The sequence below is a fragment of the Vicia villosa genome, linkage group LG2 (assembly GCF_029867415.1).
Source record: "Vicia villosa cultivar HV-30 ecotype Madison, WI linkage group LG2, Vvil1.0, whole genome shotgun sequence".
In the NCBI taxonomy this organism is placed as follows: Eukaryota; Viridiplantae; Streptophyta; class Magnoliopsida; order Fabales; family Fabaceae; genus Vicia; species Vicia villosa.
Window position 1 is genome coordinate 156,347,590 of NC_081181.1, and position 23,952 is coordinate 156,371,541.

A 23,952-nucleotide genomic window follows, 5' to 3' on the forward strand; every position below is an offset into this window, starting at 1 on the left:
CATTCTTGAAACGAAAGGATTCGGCCAAGTCTTCGCCTCATTTGAATGATGTGCCGTTCATTGACAAGAAGTAGCCGGTATAGGACACCCCGATTTCAAAAAAACTTGCACGAAGTGGCGCGATCTTAGATACCCGATACATATGATGCGGCTCGACGCGTCCAATGGCGTTCGACTATGAAGTGGAAAGAATGTCTCACATAGTCCAAATCTCGTCAAATCGACACACACTCGATCGTATGCACTTGCTATTAGATGACCCATATCGGGGAATGACATCCACTTCGAAACCGGGGCGATACCGCTAAGTGATGGAACAAGTGAATCATGAAGTTTCTCAAAGTTTTCTTGATTTTCATAGATTCGGGCGTAGATGTCCCGATGCGAAGTCAACTTCGAAAGAAGTTCCCGTCGAATTAAAGTGTGATTTTCTTCCCCTTTTCTGAGCAAACCCGCAAAGGCCCGATATCCACAATTGTCGTCGCCTCCAACATCAACTATGTTATCGATATATTTGTGCATAAAAAGTGGCATCTCATCAATGTAGATCATGGGTGATTTTTTGATCGGCGGTGTGCGGCTTCGAAATACGGGCTCCTTTGTTACCACTACACTTTGACTTTGGTGTCGGTGAATCCGGGAACAATGCATCAACATGTTCAAAGTAGGAAGGAGATCGTTTTGTTGATGTGTCTTCTTGTGTATTTTTCGACTTTTTCGGAGCACCTTTCGTTTTAACTGATTGAGATGACGGTTTCAAATCGGAGGTCTCCGGAAATGCAATTTTTTGTAATTGTTCTTTTATGTGCATTTTCATTCTGTCATCCGCTTTAGCAGACATATCCATTATCACTTCCAACTCGTCGGAGATGGTGATTTTGGAATCATTTTCTTTCGGCGGGTCAAAATCATCAAAACGAAGCTTCTTCCAATAACGTTCGGAAGCTTGACACGTATTGGTTATCGCCTAATAGTTTCAAAAGTTGTTGCATTTCCGACCGAGGGCCCATTTTCAAGACTTTAAGATTGTGTCGTTCATTGTAAACTTGCTTGATATTTGAAACGCTATCCGGTTTTTTCCGCTTCAAATCGGCAAGTATGTTGCGAGGCGCCACTTTGACTATCGATAAATCCGAAATAATATTCTTCTCTTCGCGGGACAAACGACACGCCATTGGATGCCCGTGTAACTTAAACGCCACAAATCATCAACCCTCCGAGTCACGCGCAACTTAAACGGACACCCACACTTTCTCGATCTCGTGTCTTCGTGTTTTAACACCCGGTTTGTTGGTACATAACTCCCACCCCTCTCGCAATTCAAAACGACAAAAGCTTTCCGTCTACTATTTCCATTGTCGGACCTTAAAATAATAATGCCAAATCCAAGTTTACTAGCTTCGCTACGAACCCAATCAAGCAATTGTTCACGACTAGCGAAGCTCCGATCATTTGTAAATTGTTGTCGTACATCTACCGCATCGATCATAGATTTAACGTCGATAACCAGATCGTTATTAACGTTGACAACTTCCGGAACTACTATATCATCGTCGACAATGTTGTCCGGATGCACCATACCTAACATATGCAAAAATTAGCAAAATTGGCCAAAACTGTTTTTTTACTGCCAGGGATGATTTCTTGAAGTACATTTCCGAAATTTGTTATGTAACTTATTTCGGAAATGCACTTCCGAACCATCGCAGTTTCCATCACAAATTTCATCAATCAATGTAGTGAAATAGGGAATGAAATGAGAGATGTTTACCTCAAATTGTAGCTTTCTATGCTCCCTTTAACGTGATCAACGGTTTGAAACTTGATTTTGAGACGAAAAATGGTTTGATTTTGATGGAAGTTTTGGAGAGGGTTTGAGTTTGTTTTTGAGAAAAATGATGAAATAGTGAAGGAGGGAAAATGGTATATGAACATTTTTTTTCGGAAATGAACTTCCGAAATAATACCTGATTGTAAAAAACAACGTATTTTTTGAATTTTCATGCATTTCGGAAATGCATCTCCAAAAACACCAATTTCGGAAATACATCTCCGAAAACACCAACTTTTTTAATTTTCATGCATTTCGGAAATGCATTTCCGAAGTCTAAAAAAATCTTTAAAAAAAATTACTTCGGAGATGCATCTCCGAAGCAGGGGTAAGTTGGGGTTTTTGCTGGGGGTGACCCCATAGGAAGGTGGATAAAGAAATTTTCTTATTTTTTTGTCTCTATAACATTTAATGTTTGTATTTGATTCTTATATATTGTATAAATAAATGAAGTCTGAGCACAAAGCTAGCTTAATTTTATTTTAATTTTGTGTATAAACAGTATTTTGTACTTAAATACATCTACTTTTTCTTTCTATGCGCCATAAATTGTTTATAATTAAAAATTCTAAAAACTTGATTTTAAGATGTGTCTTATAAAATTAACATAATAAAACAAAAAGAAAAAAGAAAAGAAAGATTCCCAAACTAGAAATCAAATAAAACTACTATATATTCTAAATTGAACTATCTATAAAACAAAATAGACACTTATAAATAAATAATTCCAACAGATAGCAAGAAAAGAAAAAACAACCCTTCCAAACCCAGAAATAAGATTAAGTAGATGATTTCGTAGGATAATTACGAGTATCATGATATGCATATTGGCCACATGCTTTATAAAGCCTGGATCTTTTCTGTTGTTATTCAATAGCCTTTTCTTTTCCTCCTTTAATTTATTTACCACTTCCTTTTGTCTTTGAAATCTGTGGTGGATGAATTTTCACTTCTTTAGGAAGATCAAAATCAATAAAAGACTCTAACTCTTTTGTTTTGGTTGGTTAAGAATCATCTTCGAATTCAAATAATTGTTTTTTAATATTAGCAAATCCATTTATTATAAGAAACAACTTTTCCTTACTCTGCCCAGCCATATGCATGCACATATATAAATGATCCCATGCTTCTGAAATGAGTTGTCTCTCTTTTTTTAGTTCGAATAAACCTTCTAAGACATTTCCATCAACATCAAAAATAGACATGTTAGCCACCATTTTGGTCCACCTATTCAGAATGTACTTGCTCGGTATTTCATCTAAACCTTTTCCTCTTAAATCACAAAGTATGTGTCTACATGGTATGCCTTGGGATTGAAACATATTGCACGAACAAGTTGATCTATAATCAGAAACATTATGAACTACCTCGCTTACTTTACCAGTTGTTTCACTATTATCAACTATATGCAATACATCCACACCATCTTTTTGGTTTATATTTTCTACTCCGCAGTCTATACATCCAATCCATAATTCATTTTGAAATATATAAAAGTTTTCACGAGTGTAAATATCTCTACCATGCTTTTCTAGTCCACAGTAATTTTAATATTGGTAAAGAGTGAAGTGAAGTATTATCAGCAAGTAACTCTTTATGCCTTTGAGCTTCTATAGTAGACTCAAATCTCATCCAAAATTCAACCAAACTAATAGTAGGATTTAAAAAGTTACCGTAGAAGGAATTTTCACTTTTTGATCTTGAGGTTGTTCTTAATATGCCACCCAAAAATATATCTCTGAAGTAAGCTGGGATCCACATATTTCGAATATTATACATGTGTGAAAGCCATTCATCCTTTTGCAATCCAAACTCAATCATGATAGATTTCCATGATGTTTCAAATTTGTCGGGAGTATTTGATCCCCAAACACATGACTTAAATTTATTGTTGAAATCATCATTGAAATTCAAGGAAACATCCACCTTTTCAGAAATTTTTTTCATGATATGCCACATACAAAATCTATGTGAAGAAGAATCAAAGACCTTTTCAATTGCGATTTTCATTGCAGAGTCTTGATATGTTATTATAAGATTTGGTTTATTTCCTCACATAGCTTCCAAAAACTTTTCAAAGAACCAAATGAATGAATCATCTTTCTCATCTGCTAAGAAGGCAGCTCCAAAAGTAACAGATTGTCTATGATGGTTCACTCCAGTAAATGGTGCAAATATCATGAAATATTTATTTGTTTCATATGTAGTGTCGAACGACATCACATCTCCAAATAAGGAGTAATTTTTTCTACAAATTCCATCTGCCCAAAAAACGTCTTTCAACCGATCTTCAACATCAACCTCATATGCAAAATAAAATGATGGATTCAATTCTTACTTCCTTTTAAAGTTATCAATGAAGACATATGCATCCAAATCTTTAATTAATGTCTTTAAATCTCTAAAACAGTTTTGTAAATCTCTCTGTGTGCACCCAATAATTTCATAATCACCTAGTTGTTCCTTCAATAAGTGGCATGTTTTTGAAGGAGCAATATTTGCTCTACTATTTGCATACATTATACTCTTATGAATATGATTCACTTTTCTAGCGGATCTAAGAAATTGTCTCTTTTTAGGAGAGGCAAGTACATGAGTATGCCTTTCTTGAAATCGAGTTAACTCATACTTACCTCCCTCTAATAGTTTGAAAGCAACTTTTGCCTCACATCCTTCTCTAGTAAGACTCTTCCTTTTGACTTTAACTCCTGATTCACTCACTTCTTTGTCTTTTGATACATTTGAGTTGTAACCCTCTTTTGAGCAAACAAAATACTTCCAATGTACAACACCATCTTTATTTTTATTTTCTGACAAGCAACATACACTAAAACCAACATTGTGTGCATATTTTTTGTAAAAAATTTCACCATCTTCAAGTGAATCAAAAAGTTGTCCTACTATAGGCTTGATTTCTTCGTCAAAATATGGAACCTCTTGATTTGTCTACAAGAAAACAAATAAAAAAATTTAAAATTAAAATTGAAATATAACTCATTTATGTATAAAAAACATAACTATAATTACCTGAACCGATTCTAATATATGAACACCTTGTGTAGTATTAAGTGTTGGTTCATCATCTTCGCTTGACACCAAACTTTAATTAAAAGGAAATAAAACATATATATATATATATATATATATATATATATATATATATATATATATTATAATTTTTAATTTAAATGAAAAATGAAACAAATAATAACTTAAAGATAAAATAAAATATAAAAAGATGGCAAAGTATATAAAACCCTATATGTTTTGGAGGGTGACCCAATTAATTACTGAATGCAATTTTAGACAATAGAATAATTTTTTGGTAAGTAAAGATTACCGTCTTCTTTAATTAAAAATTTTAAATCTGAATCGTTAATAAAATCTGACGGTTAATATTTGTAATTCTTATTTTTCACAAAAAGTTATCAGTTCTCACCCGATACGCTGTATATATACATATAAGGGACGACTCAAGTGAGAACACTTGGTTATTATGAGAAATGAGAATAATAAATCACGACCATTAAATTTTGATTTTGATGAATTTGATTGGTTTCTCTATCTATGTTGATTTAAAATAAATATTAATGATCATAGAAAGAGAAACCAATCCAGTCCATTAAAATCAACAAAATCAAAATTTAATGGTCATGATTTATTGTTCTCATTTCTCATAATAACCAAGTGTTCTCACTTGAGTCGTCCTCATATATGGGACGACTCAAGTGAGATCACTTGGTTATTGTGAGAAATGAGAACAATTAATCTTAACCATTAAATCTCAACTCATTGAAATTAATGGATGAGATTTTATATTCATCTTTATTTGTAATTTATATAATCTTGATCAAACTTAATTCAAATTACATTTTAAGAAATAAAATATTTCATTTATTTCATTTCAAAAACAATAATAATTTACTGAAATTAATTTTATAGATAATATATATTATTTAATAATTAATCAAAAAATATGTATTATAATACTATCCAAATTTAAAAATAAGAATATACTAATTCAAAATATATTTACTAATAATATAATTATAAATATATAAGATTGTTGTATTTTAAAACTATAATAATTTATATAATTATATATTAATCCACAGGATTTTATTATTATTAAATAAAAATACTATTATAACACTCTTTTTTATTGTTGTTATATTTTCAAAAGGAAATAATTAATATAATTAAATATTAAAGTTTATGATCAATATATAATTATATGATTTGTTTTTTAAAATTGACCAAATATAATATTTTATTTCTTAAAATCCAACGTAAGTTAAATTTTGGGAAAAAAATATAAGTTACAATTATATAAGACTTTAGAAAAAGAAATCAATCTATATATGGTTTATATAACAATTACTAATATATTCAATAGGCAACAAATATTGTTATATATTAACGTTTAGAATTAATAAATATTTTTATGAATTTTTTTTACAGAAAATATAAATATAAATTCTTTTGAATAATATATAATAATAATAATTATTTTTATACAAAAATAATCTATGAATATTTTAATTTTATTAATAATTTTGATTTATATATGATTATATTACGATTTTGATTGATGTATGATAATTTTAATTTTCGAATACAATGATAATAAATATGTAATTTTTATTAATTAAATTACAAATATCATATATATGAATTATTTTTAATTGATTATTGTTATTTTAAAAAGTATCAAATATTTTATTTCTTAAAATATATTGTAAATTAATTTTGGTGATGACGATTAAAGAAGACTATAGAATAAGATTTCAATCTAATCCATTAATTATACTGAATCAAAATTTAATGGTCAGGATTAATTGTTATTATTTCTCACAATAACCAAGTGTTCTCACTCGAGTCGTCCCCTATATATATATATATATATATATATATATATATATATATATATATATATATATATATATATATATATATATATATATATATATATGGATGTTGATTTGATGAATATTTTAAACATTACTAATTACTTAATAAAGTTTATGATGACTCTCTCCTTATATTATGTAACTTTTATCCATTACATCTTTTTTATAAAATTAAAACTATAATATTGAAATACGGGTCGGGCTGCACATACCTTTGCAAAATGGATCGGGTTCATTTTCTATAGCCCATTAAGCAATCGGGTCGGACCGAACCAGTCCATTTAAACATCTTAGCCCACTGGGCCGAAGCGGTATATGGGATAGGCCGGCCCATTTGACAGCTCTAGTTAAAATAACAAAACCACTATGTTTGGTTGGTGAACTTTATTATATTACATAAATAGTTATAGAATCAAATCGAGATTGAAATTGAACCGAACCAAAACTGAAAATGAAAAATACTAAAAACAAGTTTTAATTTTAATTTTCTTTTTTTGAAAAATTGTTTAATGGTTCAGTTTTTTAACAAATGGTTTGATTCGGGAAAAATTATCTTCTAACCGTTCGGTACAGTTCAGAATTTTGAAACGGTATATTAAACCAATAATTTTGGTTTGATTCAGTTCTGATGAAAATTAAAATGGTTCGGTTTAGTTTGAGTAAACTTTTATTATAGTTTGATTTAGCTTTGTTCGATTTTCCGACTGAACTAACAACTACCCGAGAAATTAGTGCCTACAATAGTCAAATTCCAAGTAATTAACTTAATGGAAAGCAAAGTTTCTTCTAGATTAAAGACTTTATCTTGAAACAAATTATTATATGCAGAAAAACATAAAGCACTCGTTAAGTATGGACATGCATTAATGACACCAAGGTTTGACAATTGGTTCTTCAACGACAAGCAATCCATAAAAAATCTTCACGCAAAGATTAGGAACTTTGAAGGGATCTTTGTTTTCCAAAGCAGATTGAAAATCACAACCGATTTTGTATCAATAATAACATCTGGGCTCCCCTTTAGAAGCAGCTTGTAACAATAGCTAACTAAAAATAATTCATTTGACTCAGCCTTCCAACCGAACTGATCTTGCACCTCAGAATTTGGCTCAATATTCGTTAACAAATTCAACAATTCTGTCACCATCCAGTCTTTAAATTCAGCCTCATTGTTACATAAGAAATTGAGGTTCCAACCCCAATTTCCCTCCACCCAGACCAAACTCCCATATTAGCCACACTACCTTTCAGCAAAGAAGTAAGGTCAAACAGAACTGGAAAAGCCTCGTTTAAGCTTTGACTCCGCATCCATTTGTTGGACCAAAACGCAATTTCGTTTCCGTTACCAAGAGTACTTCAAGTTGTTAGAAAAATGATCCTTATTCAAACTAGGATCAAACCCCAAATTAATGAGATCTCTCTACCATATAGAGTCACCCTTTCTACCTTTACTACCTCCATTGCTCAACAAAAATAGCCGTATATTTCGATACCTATGGTTTAAGATACTGACCCAAATTGCTTTTTTGTCATGCAATATTCTCCATTTCCACTTCAATATACTTAACCCCTAACCCAATGAATAGATTTACTATGAGCTACACCACTCCACAAGAAATTACTCCATAAGGATTGCTATTATTGAATATATGAAACTGATTTATAATATGTCTATTTATATACAACTAAATTGTGTGCTAAGTAATAAATCCTAAACCTAATTAACTTTGAACTTGGACTATACAACTTGGATTATATCACAACATACCCCCTATAATTTTGGTTGTCGAACATACACTAATCATAGTCGATCTAAATTATTCCTAATTTCTTTCTCAAATTCAGAAATTTGACGATCTTCAATCCTTTAGTGAAAATTTCGGCCAACTTTGCTTCGCTTGAGCAATGTCTCACTTCAAGTTCACATTGATTTACCTTTCCCTTAAAAAGTGAAATCTAGCTTCGATGTGCTTACTCCTTCCATGCAGAACTGGATTCTTTGCAAGATTAGTGGTTGAATTGTTATTGATTTGCAACACCAGAGGTTTCTTCACTTCGGCCTCGATATCTTCCAGCACATATCTGATCCAAATTTCTTTACATGCAACATAAGACCTTGCTATATGTTCCACCTCACACGACGACAGTGCCACCATAGGTTTCTTTCTCGAGCACCATGAGATTGGGGCACCAAATACTTAAAAGAAGTAACAAGTTGTGCCTTTTCTATCTTCCTTATCTCCACACCAATCAGCATCAGAATAGCAAGTAATCGTAGCTTGTTTTCTTTCAGAGTCTCGTTAAAATAGAATTCCATGTTTATTGATCCTTTTAAGTATCTCAAGATTCTTCTTGCAACCTTCAAGTGTGACACCCTTGGTTAACTCATGTATCTTCTCAGTAATTCGACTTTGAAACCTATATCTAGTCGACTGTTACAGACATATCTAAAAGATCCCACAACTTTTTTGAATAAAGTAGCACCAACCTTATCCTCCTCTCCATGTTTCTCCAGTTTCAAGTTTGGTTCGACAAGTGAGGATGCAGGATTCAACTCATCCATTATGAATCTCTTGAATATCTCTTTGACATACTTCCTTTCATGTAGCACCATACCTTGTTTCGACATGTGAAATTCTATGATTAAGAAATAAAACAGTTTTCCCATATCTGGCATTTCAAATTACCTCATCATCAGCTCTTTAAACTTCAACAAGTTCTCCAAGCTATTTCCGTTTACCAGCAAGTCATCTACATATAAGTATATGATTGTTATATCTTGTGCCACAACCTGAACATAGACACCATACTCAGACTTGCATTTGACGAATCCCAATTCGACTAATCGTGAGTCGATCTTCTTGTTCCATGCCCTAGGTGCCTGCTTAAGGCCATAGAGCGTTATGTGCAACCTGTATACTTTCCTTTCTTCCTCCCAAATCAAAAACCCAGGAGGTTGTGTGACATAAACCTCTTTTTCTAAGGGTCCATTCAAAAATGTTGATTTCACATCTAAATGAAATGTCGACTGTAACACCCCATTTCTACCCCGCAATTATGTATAAAATCAGAGTTTTCAAAATTTCTCAATAAACAAATGAGGCGTCACATAATCAAAACAAAACAAATCACCTCGTCGCATAAAGCGGATACATAGCACCTTTGAAACAGAATAACTTATTTTATTAAAACACAGCGGAATCACTTAAACAAGTATTCAATAAAATATCTTTAGTTAACTTATCATTTTGTCCAACCAAAATGAAACAATTAAACAACAACATCATGAATGACATAAATCGTTCCCCCCAGAGTGCTACGTATCAGAGCGACAACCGACCCGAATAACGGCAACTAAATCTTCATACTTGAATACCTGCACATTGCCAATATAAAGGCAACGGCGAAACAAGAGAAAAGGGTGAGATATCAAATCATATAAGTGAGCGCATGATAAATTATATATTAGGATTCAGGCATATAAAATCATTACATCGCAAGTATCAACAGTTACCATACACATCATACTTCCACATTTCATTAATCTCTCATACTTTTCATCGCACAACAAGTCATAATTATGTAAATAGTATCATCTAATAAATTTCACATATTCAAGTAAGCACAAAATTCAATAGTATAATACTCAAAAGATTCAATACTATTATCCCAAATATATACGCAATCCATCATTATCACATATTCACACGTTTAACCAATTATATATAAAAACATCACCAATATCAATTATCACATCTCATGTACACATGACAATCACATAAATGCATATATTCAAACATCACTTAACCTCAATGTGACTCAATGCAAGACATGTGACTCTATGCATGTGGTACCCAATATGGACCCAAAGTTCCACCGCTTCCGATTCATATAGAATCTAGCCACGCTTCAGATCCGGACAAGACCAAAGCCACCAAATGTAAACATATAGTTTACCGCTTTCCGATTCACTCTAGAATCCAAGCCACGCTTATGTTTCAAAGCAAACCACCTTTGTTACAAGGCATCCATGATATGAATGTATGTACAATATTAATCAAACATATGCAATTAAGATCATCTCTACCATCTTAATATTTAGCATATCACAATAATTCAACTCGATGAATTATCCACCAATTGTACACAACATTCACAACACATACATATCATTCACATATAAAAGGTCAATTAATCAATTACGATTCACAAAATCCAATTAACACTAGTAACCATACTATCTCATGTTAATTCTCATTTTTCCCATTATATATGAACACACACATTTAAAATCAAGCAATTAATCATTAAAATTAATGCTATCCAACTACCCACAGAGAATCATTATCAAAACAACATCATTGACATAATAATATATATTTCTCAACATACATATTCAATCAAAACACAATTACGGATAAATTCTCAAAATATCGTAATTTATCGACAAACCAAATAGTTAATCTAATTCCAAATTATATTCTAATCAATTAAACACATTGAAATTAATTCAACTATTAATTTAATCAACCAATTAATAATCACACTATATTAATTTAATTAACTTCTATTTCTACTCCATTTCCAATTTCTAGCATTCTATTGTTAAAGACCATTTTTATTGAAAAGACTGTCGCACTAGCTTTCTAACGCTTCGAACGGGGACTTGAACGGAGTTACGGTTTAAAAAAAATATGAATTGTTCAAGTTCCAATGAAAAAGCAAACACCGACATTATACACCGACAACTCTAAACATGTCAGAATTACTCAAAACAAAAGTATGACTCTTAATAATTCAAAACCACTCTAACAACTTTATTGTCAACTCTAACAACTCCATTGACAACTTTAATAACTCTATTGACAACTCTATTAGCAACTCTAACAACCGTATTCAAATTAAAAATAATTTAAATTGGCTTATTAATCTAATTAATCATCTCTAATTTCAAAACTCCTAAAATTATTACAAATAATATTAATTCCAATTCCATTATATTCTATTCCTAAAATGTGTGTCAATTTCTATCACATAATCAATATTTATTTATAAATAATATTTAAATTAATTTTCAATTTCGGTCGATTCGTAAAATATCAAAATTTCAACAAAGTAACACCACCACATTAATTTACTAATTAAGCTTAACTACCACGTAAATTTTCATCAAATTCCGGACAACTAATCATACCACTTAATTCGGCTATTTCGATCGAACGAGACTGTTTTGTGTTTTATTAATTATATATCTACAGTTTCTAATTATATACTATTTCATTTCACTTTTTTTATACTATTTTATTATACTATTATATATTGACTAACAGGATAGAAAACACTAAACAAACAAAAAAAACAATATATATATGGAACATGAACAAGAGGAAAATTCACGCTCCAGCACACAATGGAAAGTCTTCCGGCCGTCATATTGGCTAGCTCCAATGCTATTGTCGTCCGTCAAGTAATGTGCTGCAGTCTGTCTCCTTGTCGTAGATGCTACATCGTGATGGCTATTCCCTCATTTCTTACTTATTTCAATATTTCAACCTCACATTTAAAGCACAACATAGCCATTTCAGAAGCATACCAATATGAATATAAACAGCAGCAAACAACAAACACACAGATACACAGAATTGAAACAATTTAACACAAGCAAATGCAATAAATCTACTCACCCTATTTCCCACATACAATTGTTCATAAGCCCCATTATAGGAAGAGAACCCCACCCTTACCTTATCAATGGAAGCAACTCAATGGGTCTCTATTTGTATCTTTAATTTGGCATCATGGATGAAAATTTCCAAGCTTCTTCTTCTTCATTGCTTGCCTCTTTCTCCTCTATTCTTGTTTCCTCCCAAATGACAACACTACTCTTTCTCATCTCTAAAACCCTAATATAAAACCAATTGGGCTTAGTGTTTAAGTCTCCTCTTTATTATTCTCCACAACTAATTAGGCCCAATAAGTTATATAACTCAAATTAAATCAAAATATCACTTTTATTAATATTCCAACAATATAATAAATTCCAACTTCTAAATAATATTATTCTTAATATTATTATTCGACCGTCCGACTAAAATCCAACTTTTAACTTAATAAATCCAAATATGCTTCTTAAAATAACACCGACAATCCAAATTCGACCAATATATCATATTTCCGGTCTAATCTTAATTACTCAGAAAATTCTCAAAACTTCAAATATTATTCCAATAATATTTCTAATATTGAAAATATTGAAACTCTCGATTAAATATCAATCCGCTATCCTGAACTAATACCGACTAAATCGTTTCAAAATACGAAAACTTCACTAAACACTCTCAACGTCTAGATTAAGCGAATAATCGAATTTCCGGGCGTTACAACTCTCCCCCACTTAGAATATTTTCGTCCTCGAAAATCTACTTGACAACACCATCGCAACCAAGTCTCGTATCCAATTCTCAAATATCCAAATCGTGTTTGGTAACACTTCAATCACTACTTCTTCAGCATAACAATGATTCCACAAGAACACAAACACATTACTATTCTTACCAGATTCACAATAATCTTCGACTCAATGCAGCATCCTGGCTCATCGCACTTATTCCAACAGTCTATTAATTTAAACATCAAAATAACTCATAGTTACCGACTTCTTGCATATAGTTTCATACTCCCTCAAGTTTTATAATAACAGTGTCACATAAGCTTTCGCTGCTCAACTCTGATAATTCTCTTTTAAATCACCATTCTCAATAAAATTCCGTCTACTTATATGGTTCACAAATTCTCGATCCAATACAAACTTTCCTCAATACTCATCCTCACATAGTTGTTCACTTGATATTTCCAATCTTTCACTTTGCGACACTCGCTTGCATAAAATGTACCACACCGATTGTTAATCTTATCTAATTCTAACTCAAATATCCCTCTTTCCAAGCTACACAAACTGATGGGCGACTAACTTCACGATAAAATTATAAAAAATCTTTCCACACTATTAGGACAACAAGACAAATCTATAACATCTAACACGTGTTTCGTCTACCATTAACAATAGATTGAGGGTGATCAGTTCCCCAATTTGTCAATTAGTATCCGACAACCATAGTGGAGTATAAATCGTTGTTACATCATAATAGCGTTTTTTTTCCCGAATTTCCACTTAAATCCAATAACACGACGTAATCCAATGATTCACTTTGGATTTTCACAATTCCTACAACTTCTTACTCAATCGATCTTGTCGATGAGACACCGACGTCCCAACATAATACAAAATCTGATTCACAATTACTTAGCATCACACAATAGTCAAACATCTTTAATACCAACACCTTGTCCTCTCATTTTAATCATCAACAATAAGTTCTGCTTAACTTCACTTCAGACATTTGCGGTAACAACCATTCTTATTCAACAGGCTTACACATTTCCATAAGGTAGAATACAACTCCACCTCTCCGTAGGCTCAAACGGTACGTCCAACTGATACTCGAAATCCAAGATACAAATCTCTGACGTTATTCGAATTGTAAACATCAACGTCAAGCATCGACAATTTTGATGTTATCTCCCAAACTCCTCAAATAACTTCGACGACAAACTGCACCCCATCCAAACATCATCACGTCAAAATCAAATCTAAACGGCTGCAACAATCATTCTTATAATAAACTTCATCTCGTTATCTTTGTGACGCTTCAAATGGAGTTCAATTCAGGTATCCGAAACTCAAGTTACGCGCATCCTCGAGTTCCAACTCAGGTTCGCAATTCATAACACTTCACGCATCGACTACGTTCGTCAATCACTTATGCGAGTCCAATATAAGTTCCACCGTAACCTCATCACTTTAACACTTGCCAAACACTGGCATCAGACGCAAAGGTTAAACGCACTGATAACTTCACGGTCCTCAACCGTGCTGAACATCGCCACTTTCTAAATTCCGTCTTCCAAAATTATTCTTAACTTTACGTCGCCTTCAAATCCGGGTAACATCCAAAATTCTCAACAACACTTGTATTTGTCGCTTGTCGACAGCATACCGGACCATCTCTTACAACAGAAATATCTTCGAGAAGCAAAACTTCTCCCCCACTTGGAATCAAACAAATTCCTGCAACAAAACAACAAGTACTGACAGTGTTTCACACACGTGTCATGTACTAAAGACTAAAACACTGACAACATTAAATTGTCGCACAACTCAACAGACTCAACAACTTGGCCAGATGGACCGACCTGCTCTGATACCACTATTGTAACACCCCATTTCTACCCCGCAATTATGTATAAAATCAGAGTTTTCAAAATTTCTCAATAAACAAATGAGGCGTCACATAATCAAAACAAAACAAATCACCTCGTCGCATAAAGCGGATACATAGCACCTTTGAAACAGAATAACTTATTTTATTAAAACACAGCGGAATCACTTAAACAAGTATTCAATAAAATATCTTTAGTTAACTTATCATTTTGTCCAACCAAAATGAAACAATTAAACAACAACATCATGAATGACATAAATCGTTCCCCCCAGAGTGCTACGTATCAGAGCGACAACCGACCCGAATAACGGCAACTAAATCTTCATACTTGAATACCTGCACATTGCCAATATAAAGGCAACGGCGAAACAAGAGAAAAGGGTGAGATATCAAATCATATAAGTGAGCGCATGATAAATTATATATTAGGATTCAGGCATATAAAATCATTACATCGCAAGTATCAACAGTTACCATACACATCATACTTCCACATTTCATTAATCTCTCATACTTTTCATCGCACAACAAGTCATAATTATGTAAATAGTATCATCTAATAAATTTCACATATTCAAGTAAGCACAAAATTCAATAGTATAATACTCAAAAGATTCAATACTATTATCCCAAATATATACGCAATCCATCATTATCACATATTCACACGTTTAACCAATTATATATAAAAACATCACCAATATCAATTATCACATCTCATGTACACATGACAATCACATAAATGCATATATTCAAACATCACTTAACCTCAATGTGACTCAATGCAAGACATGTGACTCTATGCATGTGGTACCCAATATGGACCCAAAGTTCCACCGCTTCCGATTCATATAGAATCTAGCCACGCTTCAGATCCGGACAAGACCAAAGCCACCAAATGTAAACATATAGTTTACCGCTTTCCGATTCACTCTAGAATCCAAGCCACGCTTATGTTTCAAAGCAAACCACCTTTGTTTCAAGGCATCCATGATATGAATGTATGTACAATATTAGTCAAACATATGCAATTAAGATCATCTCTACCATCTTAATATTTAGCATATCACAATAATTCAACTCGATGAATTATCCACCAATTGTACACAACATTCACAACACATACATATCATTCACATATAAAAGGTCAATTAATCAATTACGATTCACAAAATCCAATTAACACTAGTAACCATACTATCTCATGTTAATTCTCATTTTTCCCATTATATATGAACACACACATTTAAAATCAAGCAATTAATCATTAAAATTAATGCTATCCAACTACCCACAGAGAATCATTATCAAAACAACATCATTGACATAATAATATATATTTCTCAACATACATATTCAATCAAAACACAATTACGGATAAATTCTCAAAATATCGTAATTTATCGACAAACCAAATAGTTAATCTAATTCCAAATTATATTCTAATCAATTAAACACATTGAAATTAATTCAACTATTAATTTAATCAACCAATTAATAATCACACTATATTAATTTAATTAACTTCTATTTCTACTCCATTTCCAATTTCTAGCATTCTATTGTTAAAGACCATTTTTATTGAAAAGACTGTCGCACTAGCTTTCTAACGCTTCGAACGGGGACTTGAACGGAGTTACGGTTTAAAAAAAATATGAATTGTTCAAGTTCCAATGAAAAAGCAAACACCGACATTATACACCGACAACTCTAAACATGTCAGAATTACTCAAAACAAAAGTATGACTCTTAATAATTCAAAACCACTCTAACAACTTTATTGTCAACTCTAACAACTCCATTGACAACTTTAATAACTCTATTGACAACTCTATTAGCAACTCTAACAACCGTATTCAAATTAAAAATAATTTAAATTGGCTTATTAATCTAATTAATCATCTCTAATTTCAAAACTCCTAAAATTATTACAAATAATATTAATTCCAATTCCATTATATTCTATTCCTAAAATGTGTGTCAATTTCTATCACATAATCAATATTTATTTATAAATAATATTTAAATTAATTTTCAATTTCGGTCGATTCGTAAAATATCAAAATTTCAACAAAGTAACACCACCACATTAATTTACTAATTAAGCTTAACTACCACGTAAATTTTCATCAAATTCCGGACAACTAATTATACCACTTAATTCGGCTATTTCGATCGAACGAGACTGTTTTGTGTTTTATTAATTATATATCTACAGTTTCTAATTATATACTATTTCATTTCACTTTTTTTATACTATTTTATTATACTATTATATATTGACTAACAGGATAGAAAACACTAAACAAACAAAAAAAACAATATATATATGGAACATGAACAAGAGGAAAATTCACGCTCCAGCACACAATGGAAAGTCTTCCGGCCGTCATATTGGCTAGCTCCAATGCTATTGTCGTCCGTCAAGTAATGTGCTGCAGTCTGTCTCCTTGTCGTAGATGCTACATCGTGATGGCTATTCCCTCATTTCTTACTTATTTCAATATTTCAACCTCACATTTAAAGCACAACATAGCCATTTCAGAAGCATACCAATATGAATATAAACAGCAGCAAACAACAAACACACAGATACACAGAATTGAAACAATTTAACACAAGCAAATGCAATAAATCTACTCACCCTATTTCCCACATACAATTGTTCATAAGCCCCATTATAGGAAGAGAACCCCACCCTTACCTTATCAATGGAAGCAACTCAATGGGTCTCTATTTGTATCTTTAATTTGGCATCATGGATGAAAATTTCCAAGCTTCTTCTTCTTCATTGCTTGCCTCTTTCTCCTCTATTCTTGTTTCCTCCCAAATGACAACACTACTCTTTCTCATCTCTAAAACCCTAATATAAAACCAATTGGGCTTAGTGTTTAAGTCTCCTCTTTATTATTCTCCACAACTAATTAGGCCCAATAAGTTATATAACTCAAATTAAATCAAAATATCACTTTTATTAATATTCCAATAATATAATAAATTCCAACTTCTAAATAATATTATTCTTAATATTATTATTCGACCGTCCGACTAAAATCCAACTTTTAACTTAATAAATCCAAATATGCTTCTTAAAATAACACCGACAATCCAAATTCGACCAATATATCATATTTCCGGTCTAATCTTAATTACTCAGAAAATTCTCAAAACTTCAAATATTATTCCAATAATATTTCTAATATTGAAAATATTGAAACTCTCGATTAAATATCAATCCGCTATCCTGAACTAATACCGACTAAATCGTTTCAAAATACGAAAACTTCACTAAACACTCTCAACGTCTAGATTAAGCGAATAATCGAATTTCCGGGCGTTACATCGACCAGCCTTGCTTGCATGCCAAGACTACCACTAGTCAAAAAGTCTCCAATCTTGCTAGTAGAGCATATACTTTAGAGTAGTCGATTCATGCTCTCTGAAGAAATCCTCGAGCAACCAATATTTCATTATGTCTTTCTATCTACCCCTCAACATTGTGCTTCAACTTGAACACCCACTTCACTTTGATAGTTTTTGTATGTGCTGGCAATTCGACTAACTCCCCTGTGTTATTTATTTTTATTGCTTGTAACTCTTCGTCCATATAAGACTTCCATTGTTTATTCTTTAAAGCCTTGCAATAGTTGATAGGTTCAACACCTGCAAATAAAGCAAAATGAACTAATTCTCCATCTGGTGTGACTTCATCATCATCAGTCACTTCATAGTCTTGAGTTTTGCTGGACGAACTCTAGTTCGTCGAGGCCTTTGGCTTGTGCTAGCCACACCCTCTTCGACTTCGACTGTGTCTAGAATGTCAGCAATTACTTTAATTTCGAGTTTGACTTGAATATCTGCAATTTATTCGACTTTGACTTCATGACCATAATTCCAATCTCGGGCAAAATTTTCATTAATCACAATTTCTCAACTCATCACAATCTTCTCATTAATTGGATTGAATAGCGTGTATGCTCTAGTTTTGTGATATCTTACCAGAATCATAGATTCACTCTTGTCATCAAGCTTCATTCTTCTCGCATCAGGAACATGCTTATAACAAATAGAGCCAAACACCTTCAGATGACTCATTGATGGTTGTTTGCCACTCCACACTTTTTCAGGAACCTTGTTCTTCAACTTCTTGGTAGGGCTCATGTTTAGAATATAAATAGCCATGGTGAAAGCTTCACCTCATAAGGATTTTGGAAAAAATTTCTACTTCAGCATGCATATCGCCATAACCAATATGGTCACATTTCTTATTTCTGCTATTTCATTACGTTGAGGAGTATAAGGAGTAGTTACCTCATGATTGACAACATGTCCTGCACATAAATCCTCAAACATCTTTGATGTGTATTCGCCACCTCCATCTGTTCGCAAATCATTGGTCTTATTCTCACTCTGGTTTTCGTCATGTATGTTGAATCTCTTAAAGATTTCAAATACTTCATATTTTTGCTTGATCACATAGAGCCATGGCTTTTGACTATACTCATCGACAAATGAGACGAAATACCTATTTCCACCAATGGTACGCTCCTCAAAAGGGCCACATACATCTGAATGTACAAAATTGAGTATGTAGGAGGATCTCATTGGCATAGTCGAAATGAAAGACTTTCTGGATTGCCTCCCTACTAAGCAACCTTCACAGAGTTTGTTAGGCATCACAAGACTCAATATACCTGTTACCATATCTTGAGTGATCATTTGATTTAGTGGCCTAAACTTCAAATGGTCAAACCTCAAATGCCGTAACCATCTATTCTTGTGGTCAACAACTACTTTCAAGCATTGTACCTCAGTGAAACTGATCATGGTTTTAAATATCCTATTCTTCGACATAGGAGATTTCAAGACTAAGTTGTTCTATATGCCGAACAGTTCTAAGGCTCCATCTTTCATAACCACTGAGAAACCTTTTTCGACCAATTGTCAAACACTAAGCATATTACACTTTATTCCAGGTACATAGAGTATATCTTTGATCATAACTTTTACTTCATTTCTCTTTTGAATAACAATGTCGCCAGTACCTTCTGCTTGCAACTAGCTATTGTCAGCAAGTTTAACCTTGCTCTTCTTCGACTCGTCGAAATCTGTCAACCACAACTTTTGACTAATCATGTGATTCGAGCAACTAGAATCGAGACACTAGATCTTGGAGTTGACATGGTCATCTGCAACTGCAGTCATAACCAATAAATCATCATAATCATCTGAATCTTAACGTGGAAGGTTCGCTCCTTCGTCCTTGCCTTTTGTCGCTCCCTTTTCTCTTTTATATACCAACCATTCTTAGCCAAGTAACCCCACTTTTCACATTTATAGCACTACACACCTTTTTTCTCTTCTTTGTCTTTCTAATAGGTGTTTCCTTCTCCTCTTTTCGAGGATTCAGAAGCTCTATCATCGACCTTGTGCTTGTGAGGGTTCGGCCAAGACTTCTTACTCTGAGTCTTGTCTCGTTTTCCTTTGAACTTGTTGGAACCACCATGCTTCTTCCATGCATGAGCCTGCAGTGCTTATATCGAATTTTAAACCTCTTTCCTTTCGACAATTTTAATCTCACGTGCCTTCAACGAACCAACCAAATCTTCCAATTTTAGGGTTTTAATATTGTTGGATTCTTGAATAGCAACAATAACGTGATCAAAGTGAGAGGTCAACGTACACATTACCTTCTCAACGATCATCTTATTATTTTGGGTTACACCACAACCCTTCATGAGATGGACGAGATTCTGCATTTTTGACACATAGCCTTCAATCTTTTCATCTTCTCCCATATGCAGCAATTCATATTGCCGTCTCAAAGTCTGTCATTTAACGACTTTGACTTTTTCACCTCCTTCATAATACTTATCAAGAATATCTCATGCCTCCTTTACTGATTCAGCATGAGAGATCTTGTCAAAATTCGTTGAATCTACTGCCGAATTATTTGCATCTTTGTCGCGACTCTTTGAGTATCGGTTGCGTTCTCAGCAAGCTCAGGGATGTCGTTTGTAACCACTTCCAGGGTTTCATAAAATCCAAACACAGATTGCATTTGTTTTCTCCATCGGATCCAATTCTTGCCGCTAAGAAATGGAAGAGAATTCGAAACACTATTATTACCATTCATCTTTGCAGCAACACGATTAACAACCCTCGATTTCGGAAACACAATCACTAACATGTGATTCTTAAAAACACGATCAAAAATCTAACCGGAACTCTAGATATCAATTTGTTAGTGTGTGATGCACTTTTAGTGAGGAGAGAAAGATAAAGATAATAAAGAAATAAAAATTACTATTATTGAATATATGAAACATGATTTACAAATATGTCTATTTATAGACAACTAACTTGTAAACTAAATAATAAACTTTAAACCTAATTAACTTTGGATTTTAGCTACACAACTTGAATTATATCACATAAATAATAACTTTGTAATCTCATAATATAATATGAATAGTACAAGAACAAAACAACCATAGAGTTATTGTAACAGGTATTCGAAATATTTTGAGAAAGTGTTTTAATATGAAAAAAGAAATCTTTAATCAAATCCATTACACAAGAAACTGAAGATTATACAAAATTAACTCAAGCGTCAGTATAAGTATTGATTACATGATCCTAAAGTAACTATTGAAGAGAAAAGAAGAAATTGATAGAATACACAATTAAATTGCAAATGGTAGTTCTCCCCGCCATCTTAGAGAAATGAATGAAACAATAATTAATTTCTATTTTTTTGTTTGGTCCTCATTGCCATTGGTAATATTAATGCTTTCGATTGCGAAGCTGGTTGTTATTGGCGGTGACTGCAGGAGCAACAGTAGGACGAAAATAATCAGATCCAGATCCGCTGGTTCTTCTACGAAAGGATCCACTAAAGGAGTTATTTGCAGATCCTAATAGCAAACGCTTAGAGCTATCGGAATGCTTTATTATGTGATGTTGATTACAATCTTGCTTTCTGCTGATGGCGCCAATAATAAATGGAATCAAACCTTCCATATTGTTATTTGCTTGGTTATCTTCTTCACAAATTCTTAACCCTAATTGAAAGCTTTGAATTAAACTAATGTTTGGTTGTTGAGTGATGTAGGATCCAACAAATGACTACATATTTATACTAGTGCCCGCTGCTCACAGAATTCAGATTTTGGTATTAATTGACTGCTAACATTATGCAGCATGGTTGACAAGTTTGAAAGCACTTTTTGTTTTTTATGGACCTTTGACTTTGACTGTTGCTTCATTACCACAAGACCACAACAGCTCATAGCCACTTCCAAAAACAAAAAGTGGCATACTTCATCTTTCACAAATCCTCCAATATAATCATACAAGACAACCAACTCCTCCTGCTGCATGCAACTTTCTCTACAACTTGTGTAGTATGCATTTTCATCATAACAAATAATCACGCGACTCTTTTTTCAGATTTAAAAAACCAATTACCTATGTTCTCCTTTGGCATATTAGTCTATATAGTCTATGATTTTAAATTACGAGATGTGGTTGCGGTTGGGGTGTTGTGATTGTGATCATTACGGTTGTTGCGATGCGCATTACGACGGTTGTGCTGTGAATTTTTATAGGAAGTGTTTGAAATACAATATTGAAAAATACTTAATGTTAGGATTCTAATATTTGGATTTTTAATGAAAATATTTTTAAAAAACATGATTGAAATTGTCTGATATGGTTTTTAATAGAGCCGGAGGCATAATTTTAAAATCATACTGCAATTACGGTCCGATGCATTTGTGGAGACAATCATACCCGCAATATTGCAGGTGTTTGCGTTGTGGACCGCAATTTAAAACCATGATATAGTCTATAGTCTCTTCTTTATTCCATAATAGTAATTATTAAATGTAAAATTCAAAAATTTTAATAGGGAATGGATCTTTTGTGTAAAAAAAGAAAAGGGAATGGACCTATGTTCAAAACACTTCAATGTTAATATTTTCAGGAACTTGTATGTGTCATGCATAAACTTAGAACCATGTATAGCCTTAGGAGATAAAATGCAGTATTTAGGGTTCCTTTTGTTCTTCTAGCAGAAATACAATTCACTTGTTAGTATAAGGTGTTTATATAGGAGTAACTTGAGATTCATCCATTCTTTTTACACTTGAAATTTGTGAGTTTAATCATTAAATTATTTAACCAAAAAATATGTATCTTTTGTTAACAAATTATCGTTGTGTTGAGAAATAAATGTGATTTCTAAGTCCCTTGTTTATAAAAGTGAAGGTTGAACACTTTATAAATGAGATGACTCATACACATTTCACCTAAGGGTTTGGGGTGAATATGTGGTCTCTCTTATTTGCTCGGACAAATCTTTAGATAATATGACCATTTTATTATATAAGATGAAGCTCGCCATTTTTTAGGTAAAATTCAAATAAAAACTTCATTTACTATTCTTATTCTCACACTAACTTTAGTGTTGGAGTGTTAATATTGTAGGTTAGCTAGCCCCTCACCCACCGTACTAGAAGCTTAAGTTCACCATTGTAATATATAACCTCCGATTTCTGATCAATTCTAGTTTCCTAGCGGCACAGTGACACTGTCTGTGCGAATCGACATTTGATTCATGAGCTTCCCACGTTTGAACATTCAAAAATTAGATACAACTAAGTAGTGTCAAGTGCTCAAAAGCTTGGTTCAAGAATATGCACAAAAGCAATCAAATGAAATTCAAAGTGTTGAGGTGAAACTCAAGTGACAAGTCCACAAACTTAAACCAAACAAAAATGGAAAGAGGCTTCTAAAAACCACATGAAAATATTTCAAAATACTTAAGACTTGTATAAGTTAGAATCAATCAATTTGGATCCTTGAATCTTAAGGGAAAGGTGAAAACAAAATTTATCTTCCAAAACTAGTTGAGATAAAGCTCAAA

The 23,952-nt window shown here is 32.7% G+C and overlaps 1 pseudogene; it reads right to left on the bottom strand.

The window, feature by feature from the left end:
- Nucleotides 1-2,610: 2,610 nt before the first annotated feature.
- Nucleotides 2,611-19,205, bottom strand: LOC131650417 (protein FAR1-RELATED SEQUENCE 5-like; annotated as a pseudogene).
- Between the last annotated feature and the right edge of the window lie 4,747 nt (nucleotides 19,206-23,952).